The 23,457-nt window shown below is 47.6% G+C and overlaps 1 long non-coding RNA gene and 1 pseudogene across 1 annotated transcript; both read left to right on the plus strand.

The window, feature by feature from the left end:
• The first annotated feature begins 9,161 nt into the window (after nucleotides 1–9,161).
• On the plus strand, nucleotides 9,162–9,622 carry LOC117594128. The gene is made up of 3 exons (XR_004575521.1): nucleotides 9,162–9,198; nucleotides 9,336–9,457; nucleotides 9,527–9,622. It is a non-coding gene; the product is annotated as an uncharacterized LOC117594128 (long non-coding RNA).
• Nucleotides 9,623–12,300: 2,678 nt separating this feature from the next.
• On the plus strand, nucleotides 12,301–14,304 carry LOC114830631 (annotated as a pseudogene).
• Nucleotides 14,305–23,457: the final 9,153 nt, after the last annotated feature.

Here is a 23,457-nt window from a genome sequence, read left to right on the forward strand (position 1 = left end):
AGTCCCATTGTTTAGATAGGTAGTAATAGAAGAGAAGGAATGTGGTCCTTTGGGGGAAGTAAGATCAGTTGGCCCCTTTAGATAAACACAGTAGTAAACATTATGGCAGGAAGGATAAGGTGGGGGAGGACAGCATTTGGCTTGTGAGATAAGACAAAGGGAATATGTTTTATTGACATGAGACAGATGGCAGCATCTTACCACACCCCTTTTCCTCCCTTATATACTGTTGAATTACCTGTATGGAGTTAGACTCCTTGGATGATTATGTTTGTAAGCGTTTGACGCGTCTCTCTTATTTGCAAATAATTAATGAACTTTTAATTGTGCCCGGAGAATTTTGTCTCTGTTTCTTACTCCTAACCCTTCCAGATCTCTGTCAGCGATATAGCGGATGGTGCTCATTTGCATTTATTTATGAAAATTGAATCGCCATAATCGTCCGATTCCAATGGTATATTATTTGTAGCCACTTCCTTGAAGCGTTCCGTGTATAATTTGGGTTGTCTGTGTATAGTTTGGGTTGCTATGGGAACTTTTCACCAGGCAACGACATTGACCATGCATCTTAGAAAGGCTAATGTGTAGACAAGAATAGGGATTACAAGGGTGTACATCACTATATATGATGTTTTGAACCATAATACATTGTTTGTATTATAAATATGATATAAAAATAAATATTTAGTCCACATAGTATGGGGGTGTTCCTGAGTTTTTGGGAAGAAGTTGGTAATTTTTCTGAGTTTATAAAAGTCCAAACGTAACTAGCGATCTACTGCTGCCATCTGCTGGCCGTTTTGCTCCATTACATGGAGAAAAAAAAGTGAGATGAGATAATAATCTTTCATTTTATTGTGTTTTATTTCTAGGTAGAAGAACCACATTTTTTGGGGGTGCCTATATTTTTTACCTTCTATTATTTCATTATTTTCAACCCAATTACAGTGTAATTTGATAGTAAAGGCATGAAAGTATGAGGAAATACCATTGACACAAAACTTCATAATGCTTTCAAAATAAAATCTTTATGCTGAATGGCAGAAATGTCTTCCGAAAATGATTTTTTGCCTTTCAAAAAGATGAGTTTTATAAATAGTGACCCAGAAGTCTGTTTTTATGTGTTTATATTGTAGCCAGAGGGGTTGTTATTACCAGGATATATCATTATATGTTGTATCTGTTACAGAAATAAATCTAGGACCCAAAATGTCCAAGTAGTGAAATCTGGCCGAAATTCCCACGGACCATAGTGTCGGAATTACCATCACAATGACCATCACTGTTGTCTGCGTTGTTTAAATACAGACCATGCCAATCATCCCATAAAACACGAAAGGTTAACAACAACCAGTTGTAAGACATCTGTTATAGCACTTGTCAGAAGATATAATCTTGGGGGATAAAATAGAATTGCTGGACCCCGGCACCCTTTTGTTGAACACCAAACATCTCGCTGCTGATATAACACTTATTCATTGCCTGGGAATTTAACATTCCGGAGCCCTAAGACCCATTTGCTAGGCATCAAACATTACGCACCTGTTATACAGAGGTGGAAAGAGTAACAAAATGTTGTACTCAAGTAAAAGTACTGTTACTTAAGTGAAATTTTACTGAAGTACAAGTAAAGTTACCAATCTAAAAATGTACTCAAGTAAAAGTAAAAAGTAGCTCATTAAAAATGTACTCAGAGTAAAAGTTACCGAGTTACTTTTTTAACAACTGGGTGGGGTGCGGGATTCTAGTGTAGTTAAAAAAGACAAAGGGAAATAAATAACAGACCTGTTGAATAACAAAACATCAAATGAACAACGTGGTATATTATTTTCTGTATATCTTTACACTATGAACTTTTTGTTTGAGTAGCAGTTGGTTTTCAATGTTAGTAGATTTCATCCTTGCCCGCTTTGCAGTGAATAACAGTCTGGCTTTTCTCGCCATCCATCCATCCATCTTCTTCCGCTTATCCGGGGCCGGGTCGCGGGGGCAGCAGTCTAAGCAGGGATGCCCAGACTTCCCTCTCCCCAGACACTTCCTCTAGCTCTTCCGGGGGGACACCGAGGCGTTCCCAGGCCAGCCGGGAGACATAGTCCCTCCAGCGTGTCCTAGGTCTTCCCCGGGGTCTCCTCCCGGTGGGACGGGACCGGAACACCTTCCCAGGAAGGCGTTCCGGAGGCATCCGAAAAAGATGCCCAAGCCACCTCAGCTGACCCCTCTCGATGTGGAGGAGCAGTGGCTCTACTCTGAGCTCCTCCCGGGTGACCGAGCTTCTCACCCTATCTCTAAGGGATCGCCCAGCCACCCTGCGGAGAAAACTCATTTCGGCCGCCTGTATCCGGGATCTTGTCCTTTCGGTCATGACCCAAAGCTCATGACCATAGGTGAGAGTAGGAACGTAGATTGAATGGTAAATCGAGAGCTTCGCCTTGCGGCTCAGCTCTTTCTTCACCACGACAGACCGATACATCGACTGCATTACTGCAGAAGCTGCACCGATCCGTCTGTCAATCTCCCGTTCCATCCTTCCCTCACTCGTGAACAAGACCCCTAGATACTTAAACTCCTCCACTTGAGGCAGGCACTCTCCACCAACCAGAAGTGGGCAAGCCACCCTTTTCCGACTGAGGACCATGGCCTCGGATTTGGAGGTACTGATTTTCATCCCCACCGCTTCACACTCGGCTGCAAACCGTCCCAGTGCATGCTGAAGGTTCTGGTTAGAAGAGGCCAACACGACAACATCATCTGCAAAGAGCAGAGACGAAATCGTGTGGTCCCCAAACCTGACACCCTCCGGCCCCTGGCTGCGCCTAGAAATTCTGTCCATAAAAATTACAAACAGAACCGGTGACAAAGGGCAGCCCTGCCGGAGTCCAACATGCACTGGGAACAAGTCTGACTTACTGCCGGCAATGCGGACCAAGCTCCTGCTTCGGTTGTATAGGGACCTGACAGCCCTTAGCAAAGGACCCAGGACCCCATATTCCCCAAGCACCCTCCACAAGATGCCGCGAGGGACACAGTCGAATGCCTTCTCCAAATCCACAAAACACATGTGGATTGGTTGGGCAAACTCCCATGAACCCTCCAACACCCCGTAGAGGGTATAGAGCTGGTCCAGTGTTCCACGGCCCGGACGAAAACCACACTGTTCCTCCTGAATCCGAGGTTCTACTATCGGCCGTATTCTCCTCTCCAGAACCCTGGCATAGACTTTCCCGGGCAGGCTGAGAAGTGTGATCCCCCTATAGTTGGAACACACCCTCCGGTCCCCCATCTTAAAAAGAGGGACCACCACCCCGGTCTGCCATCCCAGAGGCACTGTCCCCGACCGCCACGCGATGTTGCACAGGCGTGTCAACCAAGACAGCCCCACAACATCCAGAGACTTGAGGTACTCAGGGCGGATCTCATCCACCCCCGGTGCCTTGCCACCGAGGAGTTTCTTGACCACCTCTGTGACTTCAGCCCGGGTGATGGACGAGCCCACCTCTGAGCCCTCATCCTCTGCTTCCTCAATGGAAGACATGTCAGCGGGATTGAGGAGATCCTCGAAGTACTCCTTCCACCGCCCGACGACATCCTCAGTTGAGGTCAACAGCTGTCCACCTCTACTGTAAACAGCGTTGGTAGGGCACTGTTTCCCTCTCCTGAGGCGCCGGATGGTTTGCCAGAATCTCTTCGAGGCCAGCCGATAGTCCTTCTCCATGGCCTCACCGAACTCCTCCCAGGCCCGAGTTTTTGCCTCCACAACCACCCGGGCTGCAGCCCGCTTGGCCTGTCGGTACCCGTCAGCTGCCTCAGGAGTCCCACAAGCCAACCAGGCCTGATAGGACTCCTTCTTCAGCTTGACGGCATCCCTTACTTCCGGTGTCCACCACCGGGTTCGGGGATTGCCGCCTCGACAGGCACCGGAGACCTTACGGCCACAGCTCCGAGCGGCCGCTTCGACAATGGCGGTGGAGAACATGGTCCACTCGGACTCAATATCTCCAACCTCCCTCGGGATCCAGTCGAAGCTCTGCCGGAGGTGGGAGTTAAAGATCTCTCTGACAGGAGACTCGGCCAGACGTTCCCAGCAGACCCTTACAGTACGCTTGGGCCTGCCGAGTCTGTCCAGCTTCCTCCCCCGCCATCGGATCCAACTCACCACCAGGTGGTGATCAGTTGACAGCTCTGCCCCTCTCTTCACCCGAGTGTCAAAGACATACGGCCGCAGGTCAGATGAGACGACAACAAAGTCGATCATCGACCTGCGGCCTAGGGTGTCCTGGTGCCACGTGCACTGATGGACACCCTTATGTTTGAACATGGTGTTCGTTATGGACAAACTGTGACTAGCACAGAAGTCCAATAACTGAACACCACTCGGGTTCAGATCAGGGGGGCCGTTCCTCCCAATCACGCCCCTCCAGGTGTCACTGTCGTTGCCCACGTGGGCGTTGAAGTCCCCCAGTAGAACAATAGAGTCCCCAGTCGGAGCACTTTCCAGCACCCCTCCCAGAGACTCCAAGAAGGTCGGGTACTCTGCACTGCCGTTCGGCCCGTAGGCACAAACAACAGTGAGAGACCTATCCCCGACCCGTAGGCGCAGGGAAACGACCCTCTCGTTCACCGGGGTAAACTCCAACACATGGCGGCAGAGCTGGGGAGCTATGAGCAAACCCACACCAGCCCGCCGCCTCTCACCATGGGCAACTCCAGAGTGGTGAAGAGTCCATCCTCTCTCAAGGAGTGTGGTTCCAGAGCCCAAGCCGTGCGTAGAGGTGATCCCGACTACCTCTAATCGGAACCTCTCAACCTCACGCACTAACTCAGGCTCCTTCCCCGCCAGCAAGGTGACATTCCACGTCCCTAGAGCCAGTTTCCGTGTCCAGAGATCGGGTTGTCTAGGCCCCTGCCTTCGACTGCCGCCCGATCCTCTTTGCACCGGCCCCTTATGGTCCCTCCTGTGGGTGGTGAGCCCACGGGAGGGCGGCCCCACGTCACCCGTTCGGGCTGAGCCCGGCCGGGCCCCATGGGGGAAGGCCCGGCCACCAGGCGCTCGCATTCGAGCCCCAACCCCGGGCCTGGCTCTGGGGTGGGGCCCCGGCTGCGCCATACCGGGCGACGTCACTGTACTCAAAATTGAATTCTTCATTAAGGGGTTTTGAACCGCTCTTAGTCTGACCCGTCGCCTAAGACCTGTTTGCCTTGGGAGACCCTACCAGGGGCATATAGCCCCAGACAACATAGCTCCTAGGGTCACTCGGGTACTCAAACCCCTCCACCACGTTAAGGTGGCAGTTCTTGGCTTTTCTCACCAAAAACACTAAATGCCTTGATAAAGTTTGAGCCGCTGTCTGTTGTGGTTCTTACCACTTTTCTCCTTATTCTGTACTGACAATGAATGTCATCAAGAGTGCCTGCCAGGACATCAATGGTGTGTGACCCTCTCAATCTCTGGCAAGCAAGTGCGGCGGATCTCCTCTCCAAGGTTTCCTCATCAATCCAATGAGCTGTCACCCCTATGAAACTTTGCTGGGACGCAGTCCAGCAATCAGTAGTCGTGGCAACATAGCTGACTTTACTGAGGTGTGACAGCAAAGTCTTCTTCAACTGAATGGCAGCATCATCAATTCTGGACCGGAGAGTGGGTCTGGATATGACTTTGCACTGTGGATTCAGTGCAAGTAAAAGTTCTTTAAAAGCAGGTTGTTCAACCAAAGAAAATGGATGAATACCATCACAAATAAAGTTGATCATGAGCTTGTCAACCTTTGCCTGTGACACATGTTTGTTTGCACCCAGTGCAAATACGTCACTTATTTTTGCTTGCTCGGCTGGGATTTCTGGTGGTTCCAGGGTTCGCTTCCGTGTTGCCACAAAGTCACTGAAGGCCTTCAGCTTTGATGGATGTTTTCTCTTGTAGATGTATTGATTGTATGAGTTAGTGAACTGTTGTAAGCTGTTGTAACCAATGTAGATGTATTGATTGTATAAGTTAGTGAACTTTTATGAGCTGTTGTAACCAATGAAACAAAATATTAATTGTTTGTAATATGAGCTGAAACTGAAGGAGCAAGTAGGAGAATGAGAAACCCTGTTCAAGCGGTTGCCGGGGAGAGAAAGATTTAGTATGTCTGTTTTGTGAAAAACAGGTCACAGGTCAGAGACACACACACATAGTCGGACAGACAAGACAGAAACCAGAAGGGGGGCTAGGGGATACTTGCAGTTATCCTATAAGTGGCACACACTTTGTAAGTTAACGCCTCTATCTTTTTGGGCGTAGTAGAAGTATAAAATTATCTGTTGAATGTTGATCCTTAGACATTGTGTGGCGACACGTCCAAAAGCTTTTGTAATAAACGGAATATGCGGTACGGTAATTGACCTGACTCCTGGTGTTTTATTTTCCTTTCCAACAAACCAACTCGGGGAAGTGTTAGACTTCAACAATGTATTAAGCAAATATGCATGGATTCGTGTGATGAGACAAAAAAGCACCATTGAGGTAAAGCGAGCATTTGAAGACATATTAAAAGAAGGAAGAATACCACAAAAAGTCCAAATAGAGTTTTTTTATTCACATTTAGAAATACAACATAAAACATTTTGCTACAGGAAATGATGTCAAAGCGAGTATCATTCAGAGATTTCATTAAAAAAAAAAATCATGAATGTAGAGGTATCTCACAGCTGCCAACACTCATCGCTATGTTGAGGTTATTCAAGACTTAGTTCATGGTTACAACCATAGCTACCATCGGTCTATTAAGATGAAGCCTGCTGACGTTTGTTAAGAAAATGTTAGACTACTTCTCAAGAACCTGTATGGCACAACAATAATGAGAAATGGTAATCAAAGTTCCGGGTTGGGGATACTATGAGAAGTTGAGAGGAGCGTTTACAAAAGGCTATGAAAAAGGCTACACAGATTAATATTTGCCAATAACAGAATGCATTCTGTGGGTACCTCCTGTATATAGAATAAAAGATTACAATGGTGATGTGATAGTTGGGATTGTTTATGAACAGGAATTACTGAAAATAATTGTGGCTAAGGATAAAACTTTTAAAGTGGAAGCAGTTTTGGATGAGAAAGTACAGAAAGGTAAGAAAAACAATCTTTTGAAATGGCTTGGTTGGCCTGAGAAATTCAACAGCTGGATACCATCAGAACAAGTCCTTGACCTAGAAACTGGATAAAACGTAATTTACATTGACTGCGATCAGCATGGGTGAAGGTGGTTTCTTCATAACGCTGCCCAGTAACTCGTCGAGACATGTCTATCCAAACAATTTGAGTTTGAGCTATACCACAAAATTTGCCAAAGATATAGATTTGAAAGGTGATTGGGAAGTATCTTTGATAGAATTCCAATACCCGCATACGTGGAAGACTTTTACATGGGGTGAAAACACATTTGAACTACATGACTCCAATAATGACAAAAGTTGGAAATATGAACTCAACACTGGTTATTACATTGGCATAGGAAAACTAGTGAGATCAACAGTTATATAAAACCACATGGTGTATGGGTGGGGTATGATGAATAAAAGAACAGAATGTTTCTAAAAGCTGAGCCCCATTTCAGTTTGAAATTTAGTGCAAAACTGATATTATACAGATATTAGGCTTAAAACCAGGCGAGCAGTGGTACGCCTCATGGTACAGAACATTCCCCACGGATATTCTGTCAGGATTCAACACTCTATACATCTACACAGATATAATTGATTATCAACGCGTTGGTGACAGTCATGCCCCGCTGTGAAGAACTGTACATATTGCAGGGAAAAAGAACGAAGTTGTCACAGTGACGTACGACAAGCCACACTACGTACCTCTTAGTAAGAGTCAGTTTGCCGAGATCTGTATTGAAGTAAAATCTGATCAGAATCAGCTGGTTTCATTCATAGAGGGAAAGGTGAATGCAAAATTATACTTCAGACCTGTCAAACAATCATTTGGACTATTAGATGCAGCCTCAGAAACTCCACGATGATCCTCATACAGTATCTCACAAAAGTGAGTACACCCCTCACATTTTTGTAAACATTTGAGTATATCTTTTCATGTGACACTGAAGAAATTACACTTTGCTACAATGTAAAGTAGTGAGTGTACAGCTTGTATAACAGTGTAAATTTGCTTTCCCCTCAAAATAACACAACACACAGCCAATTTCACATACCTCCCTTTGCCCTGGGGCAATTTTACTGCTCACAGAACATAGGATTAAAAAATAATTTACTTTAACAAGTTTACAATTTAGAAATTTAGCAGGATAATGACTTTACGACTAATCTTAGTGCACATTTTCATACTTTTTAATACAGTATTTCAATGTATTCTTATTAGATCTGATGGTCAGATTCAGTGTCTTGTCAGTGGTGGAAAAGACCTTCTGGAGTAGCTGCAGTGTGTCTGGGACTGCTGTGTGTTCTGCTACTGGCTGGGATCATAGGACTGTCTGTCTACTGTAAGTTTAATTCAATTACACTTAAAGTTGAGCTGTCAACATTTTAAGAACATGTAATCTTGTTGAAAGAATAGAACATTGCTGTTCCCCAAAGGTTCTCATTTGACTTGATTGAGCAGAATTGTGTGTCCAGATGTACAAAGCTGGTCGAGACATATACAAATAGACTCATGGTTGTAATTGTAAAAAACCTATAACTGTTTCCATGCAAAATATCCTAACATTTTGCTAATTTATTCCAACTCATTGGATTGAATCATTACTATTGCAGTTCAGGCTGCCCAAACCTTTAAAAAACATGGTTCAATATCAAAATACATAGAATAGCAACTGCCTGAAAGTTACGTAGTTAAATCATAACTACCCCCCCATCATAATCCCAAACTGGACATTAGGAAATTGGGAGGAAAGATTTGGACAAAATATGTGTAGACAAAAGGATAGAATCAATGGACCAGCCCTTAATATAACTTGAATTTTACAGATGGAGTCATTGGGCATCAATACTTCACAGAAAGACACAAACTACAGACCAGCAACAAGAACCTGACTGAAGAGAGCGACCAGCTACAGACTAATTACAACAGCCTGACAAAAGTGAGAGACCAGCTACAGTCTAGTTACAACAACCTAGCAAAAGAGAAAGACAAACTACAGAGAGATAGAGACAAACTGCAGAGTGAAAGAGACAAACTACAGAGTGAGAGAGAGAGCTGTTTACTTGGTAAGTGAACTGAACTGTTTTTTAATTTATTCTTAATCCTCTAAATGTCCTTCATACAGACTTGAATAACTGAAATGGTTCATTAACTGCATAAACACATTCTATGTGTAATTTGATCCACCTTATATTTTAAACAGTGAAAGTGTTTGGCAACAGCAACTATTACGTCTCCATAGAACAAAATAACTGGGAATTTGCAAAGCAGGACTGTTTGAATAGAAGGGCAACGCTAGTCATCATAAACAATGAAGAGGAACAAGTGAGATGGAGATTTATGGATTAAAATGGTTTTCATTCTACTGACAACATCTTAATCTTTCTCTGATAGAAATTCCTCATTTCATTAAACATACGTACTTGGATCGGTCTGTCTGACATAGAGACTAAGGGGACCTGGAGATGGGTGGATGGCACACCTCTGACTACAGCGCAAGAGATTATACTCTGTATTAAACTAGATTTTATAGATATCATTCTTTAAGTATTTGATTTACGTGTGAAAGATATTAATGGTTGTTCTGCATTTCAATTGTTAATAGCATTGATTCAATGACTGATTGTCAACAGTAACAACTAGCATAGAAACTGTTAAATTGTCACGTCCTGGCTGTGCCCCTAGCCATCTCTGCGCTGGGCTCGGGGCATAGCCAGGACAGGACAGGAGGTGGCCTTTAGCCACCTCTACTCCTTTTTTTGGTTTCCCCAATTGGAGGCAGGTGTTAGTTATTGCCTCCAATTGGGGACCCTATTTAAGTTTAGTTTGTAGGCCCCAAGGTGTGGTTCATTTTGGTTTTGTGTATCCTGTGTAAGGAAGACCCACGTCACTGGTTGCTGCCATTTTGTTTGTTGGAGTCCTTCTTTCTTTTTTTGATTAAACATGGATTACCTTCCCTACCTCTACTCTGCGCCTGTGTCCTTTCCATCCCACGACCGTGACAGAATGAACCACCACCAAGAGACACAGCAGAAATGGACGGTAGGGGAACTCCTCGGTTGGCCGGACAGCGACACCGAGGAGGAGGAGAACCCCTACTGTCCTCTGCGGCACACCGGGCCTCCACAGCATCCACCCCGGAGGAGACGTCGACGGAGGCGACGTAAGCAAACCTCCGTGTGTCCGCCCCAAGAATTTCTTGGCGGGGTGCTGTGGGGGCAGGCGGAGTGGAAGGACGCGGCCGTGCCACCCGTGCTCACGTGTGGGGTAGTCCAGGTGCCCCAGCCCTGCCCGGTGCCAGCTCCTAGGCGTCGGGCAACAACGCCGGTGGGGCCTATGAGGGCTTTCCCTGATGTAGGGAGATGTGAGGACTGGTGGGGCTATCGGGACCCGCCGTACCGGTTCTCGCAGCCAGCGCCCCCCGCTGCCCGGGAGCCGCAGCCAGCGCAGCCAGTGCCCCCCGCTGCCCGGAAGCCGCAGCCAGCGCCCCCCGCTGCCCGGGAACCGCAGCCAGCGCTCCCCGCTGCCCGGGAGCCGCAGCCAGCGCTCCCCGCTGCCCGGGAGCCGCAGCCAGCGCCCCCCGCTGCCCGGGAGCCGCAGCCAGCGCAGCCAGCGCCGCCAGCGCCCCCTGCTGCCCGGGAGCCGCAGCCAGCGCCCCCTGCTGCCCGGGAGCCGCAGCCAGCGCCCCCTGCTGCCCGGGAGCCGCAGCCAGCGCCCCCTGCTGCCCGGGAGCCGCAGCCAGCGCCCCCTGCTGCCTGGGAGCCGCAGCCAGCGCCGCCAGCGCCTCCCGCTGCCCGGGAGCCGCAGCCAGCGCCCCCCGCTGCCCGGAAGCCGCAGCCTGCGCCCCCCGCTGCCCGGGAGCCGCAGCCAGCGCTCCCCGCTGCCCGGGAGCCGCAGCCAGCGCCGCCAGCGCCCCATGCTGCCCGGGAGCCGCAGCCAGCGCCCCCCGCTGCCCAGTGGCCGCAGCCAGCGCAGCCAGCGCCACCAGCGCCCCCTGCTGCCTGGGAGCCGCAGCCAGCGCAGCCAGCGCCGCCTGCGCCCCCTGCTGCCCGGGAGCCGCAGCCAGCGCTCCCCGCTGCCCGGGAGCCGCAGCCAGCGCCCCCCGCTGCCCGGGAGCCGCAGCCAGCGCCCCCCGCTGCCTGGGAGCCGCAGCCAGCGCCCCCCGCTGCCTGGGAGCCGCAGCCAGCGCCCCCCGCTGCCTGGGAGCCGCAGCCAGCGCCGCCAGCGCCCCCCGCTGCCCGGGAGCCGCAGCCAGCGCCCCCCGCTGCCCAGTGGCCGCAGCCGCCAGCTCCTCCCGCTGCCCAGTGGCCGCAGCCGCCAGCTCCTCCCGCTGCCCAGTGGCCTCAGCCGCCAGCTCCTCCCGCTGCCCAGTGGCCTCAGCCGCCAGCTCCTCCCGCTGCCCAGTGGCCGCAGCCGCCAGCTCCTCCCGCTGCCCTGTGGCCGCAGCCGCCAGCTCCTCCCGCTGCCCAGTGGCCGCAGCCGCTGCCCAGTGGCCGCAGCCGCCAGCTCCTCCCGCTGCCCAGTGGCCTCAGCCGCCAGCTCCTCCCGCTGCCCAGTGGCCTCAGCCGCCAGCGCCCCCCGCTGCCTGGGAGCCGCAGCCAGCGCCGCCAGCGCCCCCCGCTGCCCGGGAGCCGCAGCCAGCGCCCCCCGCTGCCCAGTGGCCGCAGCCGCCAGCTCCTCCCGCTGCCCAGTGGCCGCAGCCGCCAGCTCCTCCCGCTGCCCAGTGGCCTCAGCCGCCAGCTCCTCCCGCTGCCCAGTGGCCTCAGCCGCCAGCTCCTCCCGCTGCCCAGTGGCCGCAGCCGCCAGCTCCTCCCGCTGCCCAGTGGCCGCAGCCGCCAGCTCCTCCCGCTGCCCAGTGGCCGCAGCCGCTGCCCAGTGGCCGCAGCCGCCAGCTCCTCCCGCTGCCCAGTGGCCTCAGCCGCCAGCTCCTCCCGCTGCCCAGTGGCCTCAGCCGCCAGCTCCTCCCGCTGCCCAGTGGCCTCAGCCGCCAGCTCCTCCCGCTGCCCAGTGGCCTCAGCCGCCAGCTCCTCCCGCTGCCCTGTTTTCGCCGCCGCCAGGACCCGCCGTGGACTGGCCGCCGCCGCCCGGGCCCGCAGATGGCTGTCCCTCCGCCGGCTCTCCCGGCTCCTTCGCCGGCTCTCCCACAGGGTTCTGACCCTCCGCCGGCTCCCCCGTCTCCTATTCCTTTGCCGGCTCCTGTTCCCCCACCGGCTCCCCCGTCTCCTATTCCTCCGTCGGCTTCTCCGGCTCCTTCGCCGGCTCTCCCACAGGGTTCTGACCCTCCGCCAGCTCCCCCGTCTCCTATTCCTTTGCCGGCTCCTGTTCCTCCACCGGCTCCCCCGTCTCCTATTCCTCCGCCGGCTCCCCCGGCTCCTACTCCTCCGCAGGCTCTTCCGCCGGCTCCGGACCCTCCGCCGGCTCCCCCGGCTCCTGCTCCTCCACCGGTTTCCCCATCTCCTGCTCCTCCGCCGGCTCTTCCGCCGGCTCCGGACCCTCCGCCGCCTCCCCCGGCTCCTGCTCCTTCGCCGGCTCCTATTCCCCGCGCCGGCTCCCCCGTCTCCTGCTCCTCCGCCGGCTCTTCCGCCGGCTCCTGACCCTCCGCCGGTTTCCCCGTCTCCTATTCCTCCACCGGCTCCCCCGGCTCCTGCTCCTCCACCGGCTCCTATTCCCCCGCCGGCTCCCCCGTCTCCTGCTCCTCCGCCGGCTCCTGCTCCCCCACCGGCCGTCAACCCTCCGCCGGCTCCCCCGGCTCCTGCTCCTCCGCCGGCTGCTGACCTGCCGCCGGCTCCTATTCCTCCGCCGGCTCCCCCGTCTCCTATTCCTTTGCCGGCTCCTGTTCCTCCACCGGCTCCCCTGTCTCCTATTCCTCCGCCGGCTTCCCCGTCTCCGGCTCCTTCGCCGGCTCTCCCACAGGGTTCTGACCCTCCGCCGGCTCCCCCGGCTCCTGCTCCTCCACCGGCTCCTATTCCCCCGCCGGCTCCCCCGTCTCCTGCTCCTCCGCCGGCTCCTGCTCCTCCGCCGGCTCCTACTCCTCCGCCGGCTCTTCCGCCGGCTCTTCCGCCGGCTCCTGACCCTCCACCGGTTTCCCTGTCTCCTACTCCTCCGCCGGCTCTTCCGCAGGCTCCTGACCCTCCGCCGGATCCCCCGTCTCCTATTCCTCCGCCGGCTCCCCCGGCTCCTACTCCTCCGCCGGCTCTTCCGCCGGCTCCGGACCCTCCGCCGGCTCCCCCGGCTCCTGCTCCTCCACCGGTTTCCCCATCTCCTGCTCCTCCGCCGGCTCTTCCGCCGGCTCCGGACCCTCCGCCGCCTCCCCCGGCTCCTGCTCCTTCGCCGGCTCCTATTCCCCCCGCCGGCTCCCCCGTCTCCTGCTCCTCCGCCGGCTCTTCCGCCGGCTCCTGACCCTCCGCCGGTTTCCCCGTCTCCTATTCCTCCACCGGCTCCCCCGGCTCCTGCTCCTCCGCCGGCTGTCGACCCTCCGCCGGTTCCCCCGGCTCCCCCGGCTCCTGCTCCTCCGCCGGCTGTCGACCCTCTGCCGGCTCCCCCGGCTCCTGCTCCTCCGCCGGCTGTCGACCCGCCGCCGGCTCTCCTGCCGGCTCCTGTCCCTCCGCCGGCTCTCCCGTCTCCTGACCCTCTGCCTCCCTGGCCTGTCCCTGTCCTTTTTTTGGTTTCCCCAATTGGAGGCAGGTGTTAGTTATTGCCTCCAATTGGGGACCCTATTTAAGTTTAGTTTGTAGGCCCCAAGGCGTGGTTCATTTTGGTTTTGTGTATCCTGTGTAAAGAAGACCCACGTCACTGGTTGCTGCCTTTTTGTTTGTTGGAGTCCTTCTTTCTTTTTTTGATTAAACATGGATTACCTTCCCTACCTCTACTCTGCGCCTGTGTCCTTTCCATCCCACGACCGTGACATAAATGTCTAGTCGTAGTGCTAAGGCTATTTCACCATTTCATCAGTGCTAGTTGGCCACTTGCTTTACATTGACTACAGTTATATGAAGGTGGTTATATTGGTTTGTCTGACTTGTTGACGTAGATAAACTTCTCCACTGTCTCTTTAACCTCATAAAACATCTTCATTGTCTGACAGTATTTAGGATTTTGTTTTCTACCAGTGTCTGACTCTCTGGTTCTCTGTGTTGTTCCCACTTTAGGTACTGGGGAGCACCACAGCCTGATAATGGTGGTGGTACTGTAGGAGAGGAGGACTGTGCTGAGTTTGTTATTTGGTATAGTGATCCTGTAAAGAAATGGAATGATAGTCCATGTACCACGCAACTTAATTGGATTTGTGAAAAAGTAATTGAATAACAATACTTTTTTATCTACAGTACAATCTGAATGCATTAAGGCTGTACACAAACAATAAACAATATGACATTTAGCAAAAATGTATATCCATTATGACTTTTAAAGGCTTATGTTTCACAAGGACAACACCTCTTATCTATTCATGTTTGTTTCCCACCGTGCACATTGTTTTTAAACATAATGGACAAAAACTGACAATCATATCTTAGCATGCAAATCTTTGGATTCACCCTTTAATCCTACATTTGTGCTCAAAAGCTTGCATACCCTTTGACAATTGAAAACATATGTACCATTTGTAAAGAAAACATGAGTGAGCAGGCTAAACACATGACTTTTACTTCTTAATGGATTCATATTCAACTGTAGGTCTTAACAGAATGGCACAATCATAAAAGAAAACATGGCAACAAAGAAAAAAAAGAACTGACCTCTGTTCAAAAGTCTGCATACCCTTAATTCTTAATACTGTGTATTGCCCCCTATATCATTAATGACAGCATGCAGTCTTTGGTAATAGTTGTCTATGAGGCCCTGAATTCTTTCTGGTGGTATAGCTGGCCATTCATCTTGACAAAATGCCTCCAGGTCACGCAAAGTCAATCAATCAAATGAATTTAGAAAGCCCTTTTTACAACAGCAGTTGTCACCAAGTGCTTTAACAGAAACACCCGGGCCTTAAATGGTCTCTCAGTCTAATTCTGTAGGCTACACAATCATGGGGAAGACTGCTGACTTGACAGTTGTCCAAAAGACGACCAATTAAACCTTGCACAAGGAGGGCAAGACACAAAAGGTCATTGCTAAAGAGGCTGGCTGTTCACAGAGGTCTGTGTCCAAGCACATTAATAGAGAGGTGAAGGGAAGGAAAAGATGTGGTAGAAAAAAGTGTACAAGCTATAGGGAAAACCCTGGAGAGTATTGTGATACAAAACCCATTCAAAAATGTGGGGGAGATTCACAAAGAGTGGACTGCAGCTGGAGTCAGTGCTTCAAGAACCACCACGCACAGACGTATGCAAGACATGGGTTTCAGCTGTCGGATTCCTTGTGTCAAGCCACTTTTGAACAAGACACAGCGTCAGAAGCGTCTCGCCTGGGCTAAAGACAAAAAGGACTGGACTGCTCCTGAGTGGTCCAAAGTTATGTTCTCTGATGAAAGTACATTTAGCATTTCCTTTGGATATCAAGGTCCCAGAGTCTGGAGGAAGAGAGGAGAGGCACAAAATCCACATTGCTTGAAGTCCAGTGTAAAGTTTCCACAGTCAGTGATGGTTTGGGGTGCCATGTCATCTGCTGGTGTTGGTCCACTTTGTTTTTTCTGAGGTCCAAGGTCAAAGCAGCCATCTACCAGGAAGTTTTAGAGCACTTAATGCTTCCTGCTGCTGACCAACTTTATGGAGATGCAGATTTCATTTTCCAACAGGACTTGGCACCTGCACACAGTGCCAAAGCTACCAGTACCTGGTTTAAGGACCATGGTATCCCTGTTCTTAATTGGCCAGCGAACTCGACTGACCTTAACCCGATAGAAAATCTATGGGGTATTGTGACGAGGAAGGTGCGATACGCCAGAGCCAACAATGCAGAAGAGCTGAAGGCCACTATCAGAGCAACCTGGGCTCTCATAACACCTGAGCAGTGCCACAGACTGATCGACTCCATGCCACCCCGCATTGCTGCAGTAATTCAGGAAAAAGGAGCCCCAACTAAGTATTGAGTGCTATAAATGCTCATACTTTTCATGTTCATACTTTTCAGTTGGCCAACACTTCTAAAAAATCTTAAGTAATATTCACATTTTCTGAGATACTGACTTTGGGATTTTCATTAGTTGTCAGTTAAAATCATCACAATTAAAATAAATGAACTTTTGAAATACATCAGTCTGTGTGTAATGAATTAATATAATATACAAGTTTCACTTTTTGAATGGAATTACTGAAATAAATCAACTTTTTGATGATATTCTAATCATATGACCAGCACCTGTATATGTATTTAATTATTAGAATGAATCCCTTTTCATCCCTTTCATATGCAAATATAATTTTACACCACACACACACACATACACAATATGTGGCCATCAGTGGCTGGTTTATCTGTCTGTCTCACACACATACACACACACACAATCTCTTAAAACCTAGGATATTTCCACAGGTTTTACAGATACAGAAGTTTCCCATTTGTGGCTGTTCTCAAACACATCGACAGACAAACAAACACAGGTTTCAACAAACATATGACAACAAGTTGATAGCTTATCATAATGAGAAAAATGTAAATACATTTCTTTCCTCTTTGAAAACGCAGATAGATATTACTGCATTTCATGGTCATGCTGCCAATGAACAATTGAATAAACAGCAGGGGTAGGGGTCTTTAATATGAGTGGATGGACAAATAATCTAAAAGATCAAATTAAAACATAACCATGTTTTAATATGATACAGTACTAAAATGCAATAATCGCATACAGTGAATTCAGTTAAAGTGTATGTGAACAAAACTAAGAATGTGAGGCAATGATAAATATCTTCATTTTCAAAGTTTTCAAAGTTGTGTTTCTATGTGCCTGTTTGGTTGCCTGTCAAACCTGTCAATCATTAGTAAAATGGCAATTATAAGGCTGATTGATTATGGGCATGAAATACTGAACACGGCGCATAAATGCTTACTACCTCTGAACAAAGGACCATAGACAGGAAGTGATGCCTGTTACTGATGGGCCCCACACATCCTATCCACACATCCTGTCCATAACACAATGTGACTGTCATAGACTCTGTGAATGGGCTCATGGACCGTAGGGTGGAAGATACCATACAAGGGTATTTTGTAGGATAAACCTTTGTTATTGGAGGACTGTGTAATGGTTGGCTATGACCAATGACCACTTCATATGTGACTGTGTTACCTTTATAATTATTAGAGAACATGCAAGAAATACAGTATGAAAGATCAATATCTTGGACTCATGCAAATAAAGAAAGTTCTCCCTTGACTTCCCGTTCAATAAATTTTGTTCATGAATCAAAAGTGGACAGAATCCAAAAGAGCCTTTAGGAACTGGGTTTTCTACATATATTTAAATTGTATAAAGCTTATAGGTAAAAAGGTTTGTATTGTCCACAATAATCTGAGTGTGCAAAGCTCACCACATATTCCCAAAGTATTGAAACATATTTTTTGAAGGCATGTTACAGTTGTGCACAAAATTGTACATACCCTTGGAGAATTGATAATATATGTACCATTTGTAAAGAAAACATGAGTGAGCAGACAAAACACGTCTTTTATTTCTTATGGGATTCACATTCAACTGTAGGTCATAACAGAATGGCACAATAATAAAAGAAAACATGGCAACAAAGAAAAAAAGGAACTGACCCCTGTTCAAAAGTCTGTATACCCTTAGTTCTTAATACTGTGTATTGCCCCCTATATCATCAATGACAGCATGTAGTCTTTGGTAATAGTTGTAAAATGCCTCCAGTTCATGCAAAGTCTTTGGTCGCCTTACATGAGACTGTGATGGCCACTAAAGACCCTTCACCTTTTTCTGCTGTAACCACTAGAGTGTCAACTTGGCCTTGTGCTTAGGGTCATTGTCTTGATGGAAAGCCCAAGAGCGTCCCATGCACAGCTTTAGTGCATAAAAATGCTGATTGTCTGCCAGTATGTTCTAATAACATCCTGCATTCATCTTGTCATACATTTTCACAAGATTCCTTGTACTTTAGAGTTCACACACCAATAAAACATCAGTGAGCCACCACCATGCTTCAGAGTGGGGATGGTATTCTGTTCACTATAGGCCTTGGTGACCCCTCCCCAAACATAGTGCTTATAATTGTGACCATCTTGTGTGCCTGAGGCTGTGAGGCATGTCAAGGTGTTGTCGGGGATATTTTAGTCAGGCTATTTTGTTGGATGCAGTAAAGGCTTCTTTCTGGCAACTCAACCATGCAGCTAATTTTTGTTCAAGTACCTTGGTTTGGTATCAAGGTCTTTTGACAGTTATTTTCTGCTCCCCATGGCTCAGAATATTGCCTGTTCATCGCATTCAAATGAGAGCTGACAAGCTCATTGACTATTTATACACAGACACTAATTGCAATTTAAAAATAAATTCACATTTAATTGCCATTTTCACCTGTTTGTGTCACCTTGTGTGTCTGTAACAAGGCCATTTGGGTGATTTCTATTATCATTATTATTTAAAAAGGAGCCAAACAATTACAGCATGTGAAAATGGCTTCACATGATCACTATACTTATAGAAGGACAGTTCATTTTTTTGCATCTGTCATATTTCCAAAATATCATAATTTCTGCCAAGGTATAAAAACCTATGAGCGCAACAGTATGACATTACTGCTGGTCTCCAGCAGCATTCAAACATAAGCATTCATGTAGGACAGAACCTCCTGCTGAAGTGTTCAGGGTGCCATTGTCCTGCAGCAAGGTGACGTGGTCAATGCCCGTGCTGTTGATGCCGTCGGTCAGGTCAGCATGGAGCTGCCAGTAGGTGGGGCTGCAGTCAGATGAGCAGTTGGACGAGACTCTAACCGGCCCGCATCGGGGAGGGGTGAAATCTGTGACCTCTACACAAATAGGTACACAGGTACCAGATACAAGAACAGAGTTGAGAATCCAGACACATCATAGAGTACAACACATTATACAGTACAACACAACATACAGTACAACACATCGTAAAGTACAACACATTGTACAGTACCTCACATCATACAGTACAACACATTATGCAGTATCAATCAATCAATCAAATTTATTTATAAAGCTCTTTTTACAACAGCAGTTGTAACAAAGTGCTTTTACAGAAACACCCGGCCTTAAACCCCAAGGAGCAAACAACTGTAGTGTTGAATTTCAGTGGCTAAGAATAACTCCCTAAGAAGGCCGAAATTTAGGAAGAAACCTAGAAATGACCCAGACTCAGAGTGGTGACCAGTCCTGGTGACAGTACAACACACCATACAGTAAAACACATCATACAGTAAAACACATTGTACAGTAAATACAGTACCAGAATACAGAATGTAGTCAGACAACACAACATTGTTCTGAACCAGAATCCTGTTTAACAGAAGAACATCATAAAGTACCAGAACCCAGACTGACAATACAAGATCATGCAGTATTAGAAAGACAAGGGACAACACAACATCTTACAGTAGTATTTGGCATAAAACCACACAGAAGCAAGTGATTTAGGGGTTATACAGTACAGTATTGTTACACTGCACCACACAGTTCTGAAGATAAATGACTGTAGGGTCAACCTGGAACACAACCATACTCTCTTGTATATTGAGCAGTGAAATGCTTGGTGATCATGGAGACTAAACTATCCATCGTAATACCACTCTGCTGTTTTCCCCTCATACAGATAACACTCACAGCCATAAAGTTTCCTGTGCTTATCTCACTACTGTTAAAACCAAAGTACATTTATGATACTTCACTGGAAAACAACACAAACTATTTCTGTTTGCAAATCTGCAGGAATACCAATACTGGCTCATTAAATAAAGATATAGCTTAAAGGTCTAAATTACTGCAAAATAATATTATGCTAATATTGCACTGTTGATGGCTGGTATTTTAGCCTATGGTAGCTGTGAACTAGACCGTTCGATCCTCTTTGGCAGTACATAGCTCTGACCTCAAAGACCCAAATACAATGCTAACTCTGACACCACCCGGAAACCACCCGTTTTGGAACCTTTGCAGACTTGAAAAGACCTGAGCACTTCATGTTGTAAATCTTTCATCAATTTGTTCTTTTACTCCCCACTTGAACGTCTAACTTAGCAATCTAATTTGAGAAATTAAAGCTGATTGCCCTAAAAAAACATACAACTAAACGTAATATTACTGTTACCTAAACCATAATGTGACAAATCTAACCGTAACCAATCAAATTTAAATCAATCCAATTAATTTATAAAGCCCTTTATACATCAGTAGTTGTCACAAATTGCTTTTACAAAACACCCAGCCTTCAACCCCAAGGAACAAACAACAGTAGCGTTGAATTTCAGTGGCTAGGAAAAGCTCCCTAAGATGGATGAAATTTAGGGAGAAACCTACAGAGGAACCACAGAGGGGTGACCAATCTTCATCTAGCTGTGCCGGGTGAACATATTAAGATTACAAATTGTAATAATAAATAAATGCAAAGTTCAGAGTTTATTTAAATCTAATCCAGGGCGGAAGCATGACAAGATGGACAAGGACAACACAAGGACAGGGGGGGCCAGCAGAGTGGCAGCTGAAATCGTCAGGTATCGTCTTGTTCTGCAACACAACCAGGAGGACTTTGGACAGGGACAGCAACGAATCATCCAAGCATGGCACTCCGGAGGTGTGGGCCAAGACTTCATGTCCTCCTAAGTTTAAAACAGGGCAGGAGACAGGGAAAATTTTGAAAATCTATTCCTTAGATCTACAAGGATTTATAGTGGAGAAGGAGAACTGACCCTACTCCCCAAGTACAATAATATAGCAGCGTAAGACCTTGGGGCTGAGACAGGGGGGTCCAGTGACACTGTGGTCCTACCCGGGGGAGGCCCCGGACAAGGCCCAACAGGCAGGAAATCAATCCACCCACATTGGCAAGCAGAGTTCAGCCCAATTACACAAGTGCACAACAGAGAGACAACAACCAGCCAGTGACTCCACCCCCGAATGGCATTGGAGGGAGGGCATCCCAGTGGCGATGAGAGCCCCCCTGGCAAGACAACAAGGGTGAACAGTAACAAGCCTTTCTGGTCACCTTCACACCCCTGGGCCAGACTACACATAATCATAGACAATGCTGTAGAGATGTGTCTTTAGTAGACACTTGAAAGTTTGCACTGAGTTTGCATTTCTAACCTTAATTGGCAAATCATTCCACAGTAGTGGAGCTCTATGAGAGAAGGCCCTGCCTCAGGATGTTTGTTTAGAAATTCTAGGTACAATTAAAAGGCCTCCATCTTGCGATCTAAGGTTACGTGTAGGTATGTATGGCTGGATCATTTCAGGGAGGTAAGTAGGAGCCAACCCATGTATTGATTTATAGGTTATCAATAAAACCATAAAATCAGCTCTAACCCTAACAGGCAGCCATTGTAAAGAGGCTAGTAATGGAGTAATGTGTTTCACTTATTAAAATGCAAATCAATTTATACCATTATAGACATGAGTTTTCTGGATTTCTTTTCTTTTTATTCTGTCTCTCACTGTTCAAATAAACCTGCCATTAACATTATAGACTGATCATTTCTTTGTCAGTGGGCAAACGCACAAAATCAGCAGGGGATCAAATAATTTTTCCTTCACTGTACCTATAAATAGTAAAACTAGTGAAACTAGTTAATAATTATTTCCAGTTAATAATATATTTTTATACATATCACTGAATAGTTTGATGTTTATGAAAATGATGTGAGTCATATACTATGGCCTTCACAGTCACCAGATTTCAACACAATTGAAACCATATGGGAGATTTTGGACCAACATGTTAGACAGCGCTCTCCACCACCATTATCAAAAGACTAAATGAGGGAATATCTTATAGAAGAATGGTGTTCAATTCCTCTAGTAGAGTTCCAGAGACTAGTAGAATCTATACCAAGGAACATTGAAGCTGTTCTGGTGGCTAGTGGTGGACCAACACCTTACTGAGACACTAAGTAGTTTTTCTCCTTTTTCAGGACAGTCAATGTCGAGGTACAGTATCTGTCCTCTGAGGTACTGTATCTTTAATGCCATTCATCGTGCTACGCTGCTCGCTCAACCAGGAAATATAGACCTGAATCATTGCATGCTAGAGGGAACACATTGTCCAGTGTTTTACCTCAATTTATTTCACATTCACCCAAGTCACCAAAAGGAGTCGCTAGGCAACTATTATCAATGAATAACCCTGCAGTAAGAATGCCCCTTGATGAATTAATTCTATATTTACTGAATTATTATGCTGATTAGTGATTAGTATGTCTAGTACATTTTCTGGAACTTCAGGTGTCGTTGAAGTCATGTGAAAAGACAACATACTAACCATTTTATCTGTTATTAACCTGTGGCATAAATTCCATCATCTTGCAGAAAATGTGTGTTCCACAATTTATAATAAGAGTGGCCTACAAAGATATTTGTATTACACAGATTTAGACAAAGATAACCTGATGCTTCAACCATCATATCTACGTGATCCTGTGATCTACATGATAATGTTTAACCCATCTTTCCACTTAGTAGCAGAGTACATTTTAAGTTGATACAAATAATGGCTTGGAAATAGTATCAAATAACAATATTAATAGAAGCAAGGGACAGTCGTGTGTCAGTAGTTTCCTGTGTCTGTGTCCGAGTGTGAAGTGCTTGAGAAGTTGAGCATGAGAAAAGACGTGAAAAAGGTGAACAAGAAAAACCATGATTCTGCAATTCTATACATTTTGCCTTGGGGTGGATTTTGTGTGGTTATTGCCCTTTCCAACATGATTGGGTATAAAAAGAGCCTCTCAGAATGGCAGTGTCTCTCAGAAGTCAAGATGGGCAGAGGATCACCAATTCCCCCAATGCTGCGGCGAAAAATAGTGGAGCAATATCAGAAAGGGGTTTCTCAGAGAAAAATTGCAAAGAGTTTGAAGTCATTATCATCCACAGTGCATAATATCATCCAAAGATTCAGAGAATCTGGAACAATCTCTAAGGGTCAAGGCTAGAAACCCATACTGGATGCCTGTGATCCACGGGCCCTCAGACGGCACTGCATCACATACAGGAATGATACTGTAATGGAAATCACAACATGGGCTTAGGAATACTTCCAGAAAACATTGTCGGTGAACACAATCCAACATGCCATTCACCGTTGCCGGCTAAAACTCTATAGGTCACAAAAGAAGCTGTATCTAAACAGGATCCAGAAGCGCAGGCTTTTCTCTGGGCCAAGGATCATTTAAAATGGACTGTGGCAAAGTGGAAAAGTGTTC

This window comes from Esox lucius, chromosome 25, assembly GCF_011004845.1.
Source record: "Esox lucius isolate fEsoLuc1 chromosome 25, fEsoLuc1.pri, whole genome shotgun sequence".
NCBI classification, from domain to species: Eukaryota; Metazoa; Chordata; class Actinopteri; order Esociformes; family Esocidae; genus Esox; species Esox lucius.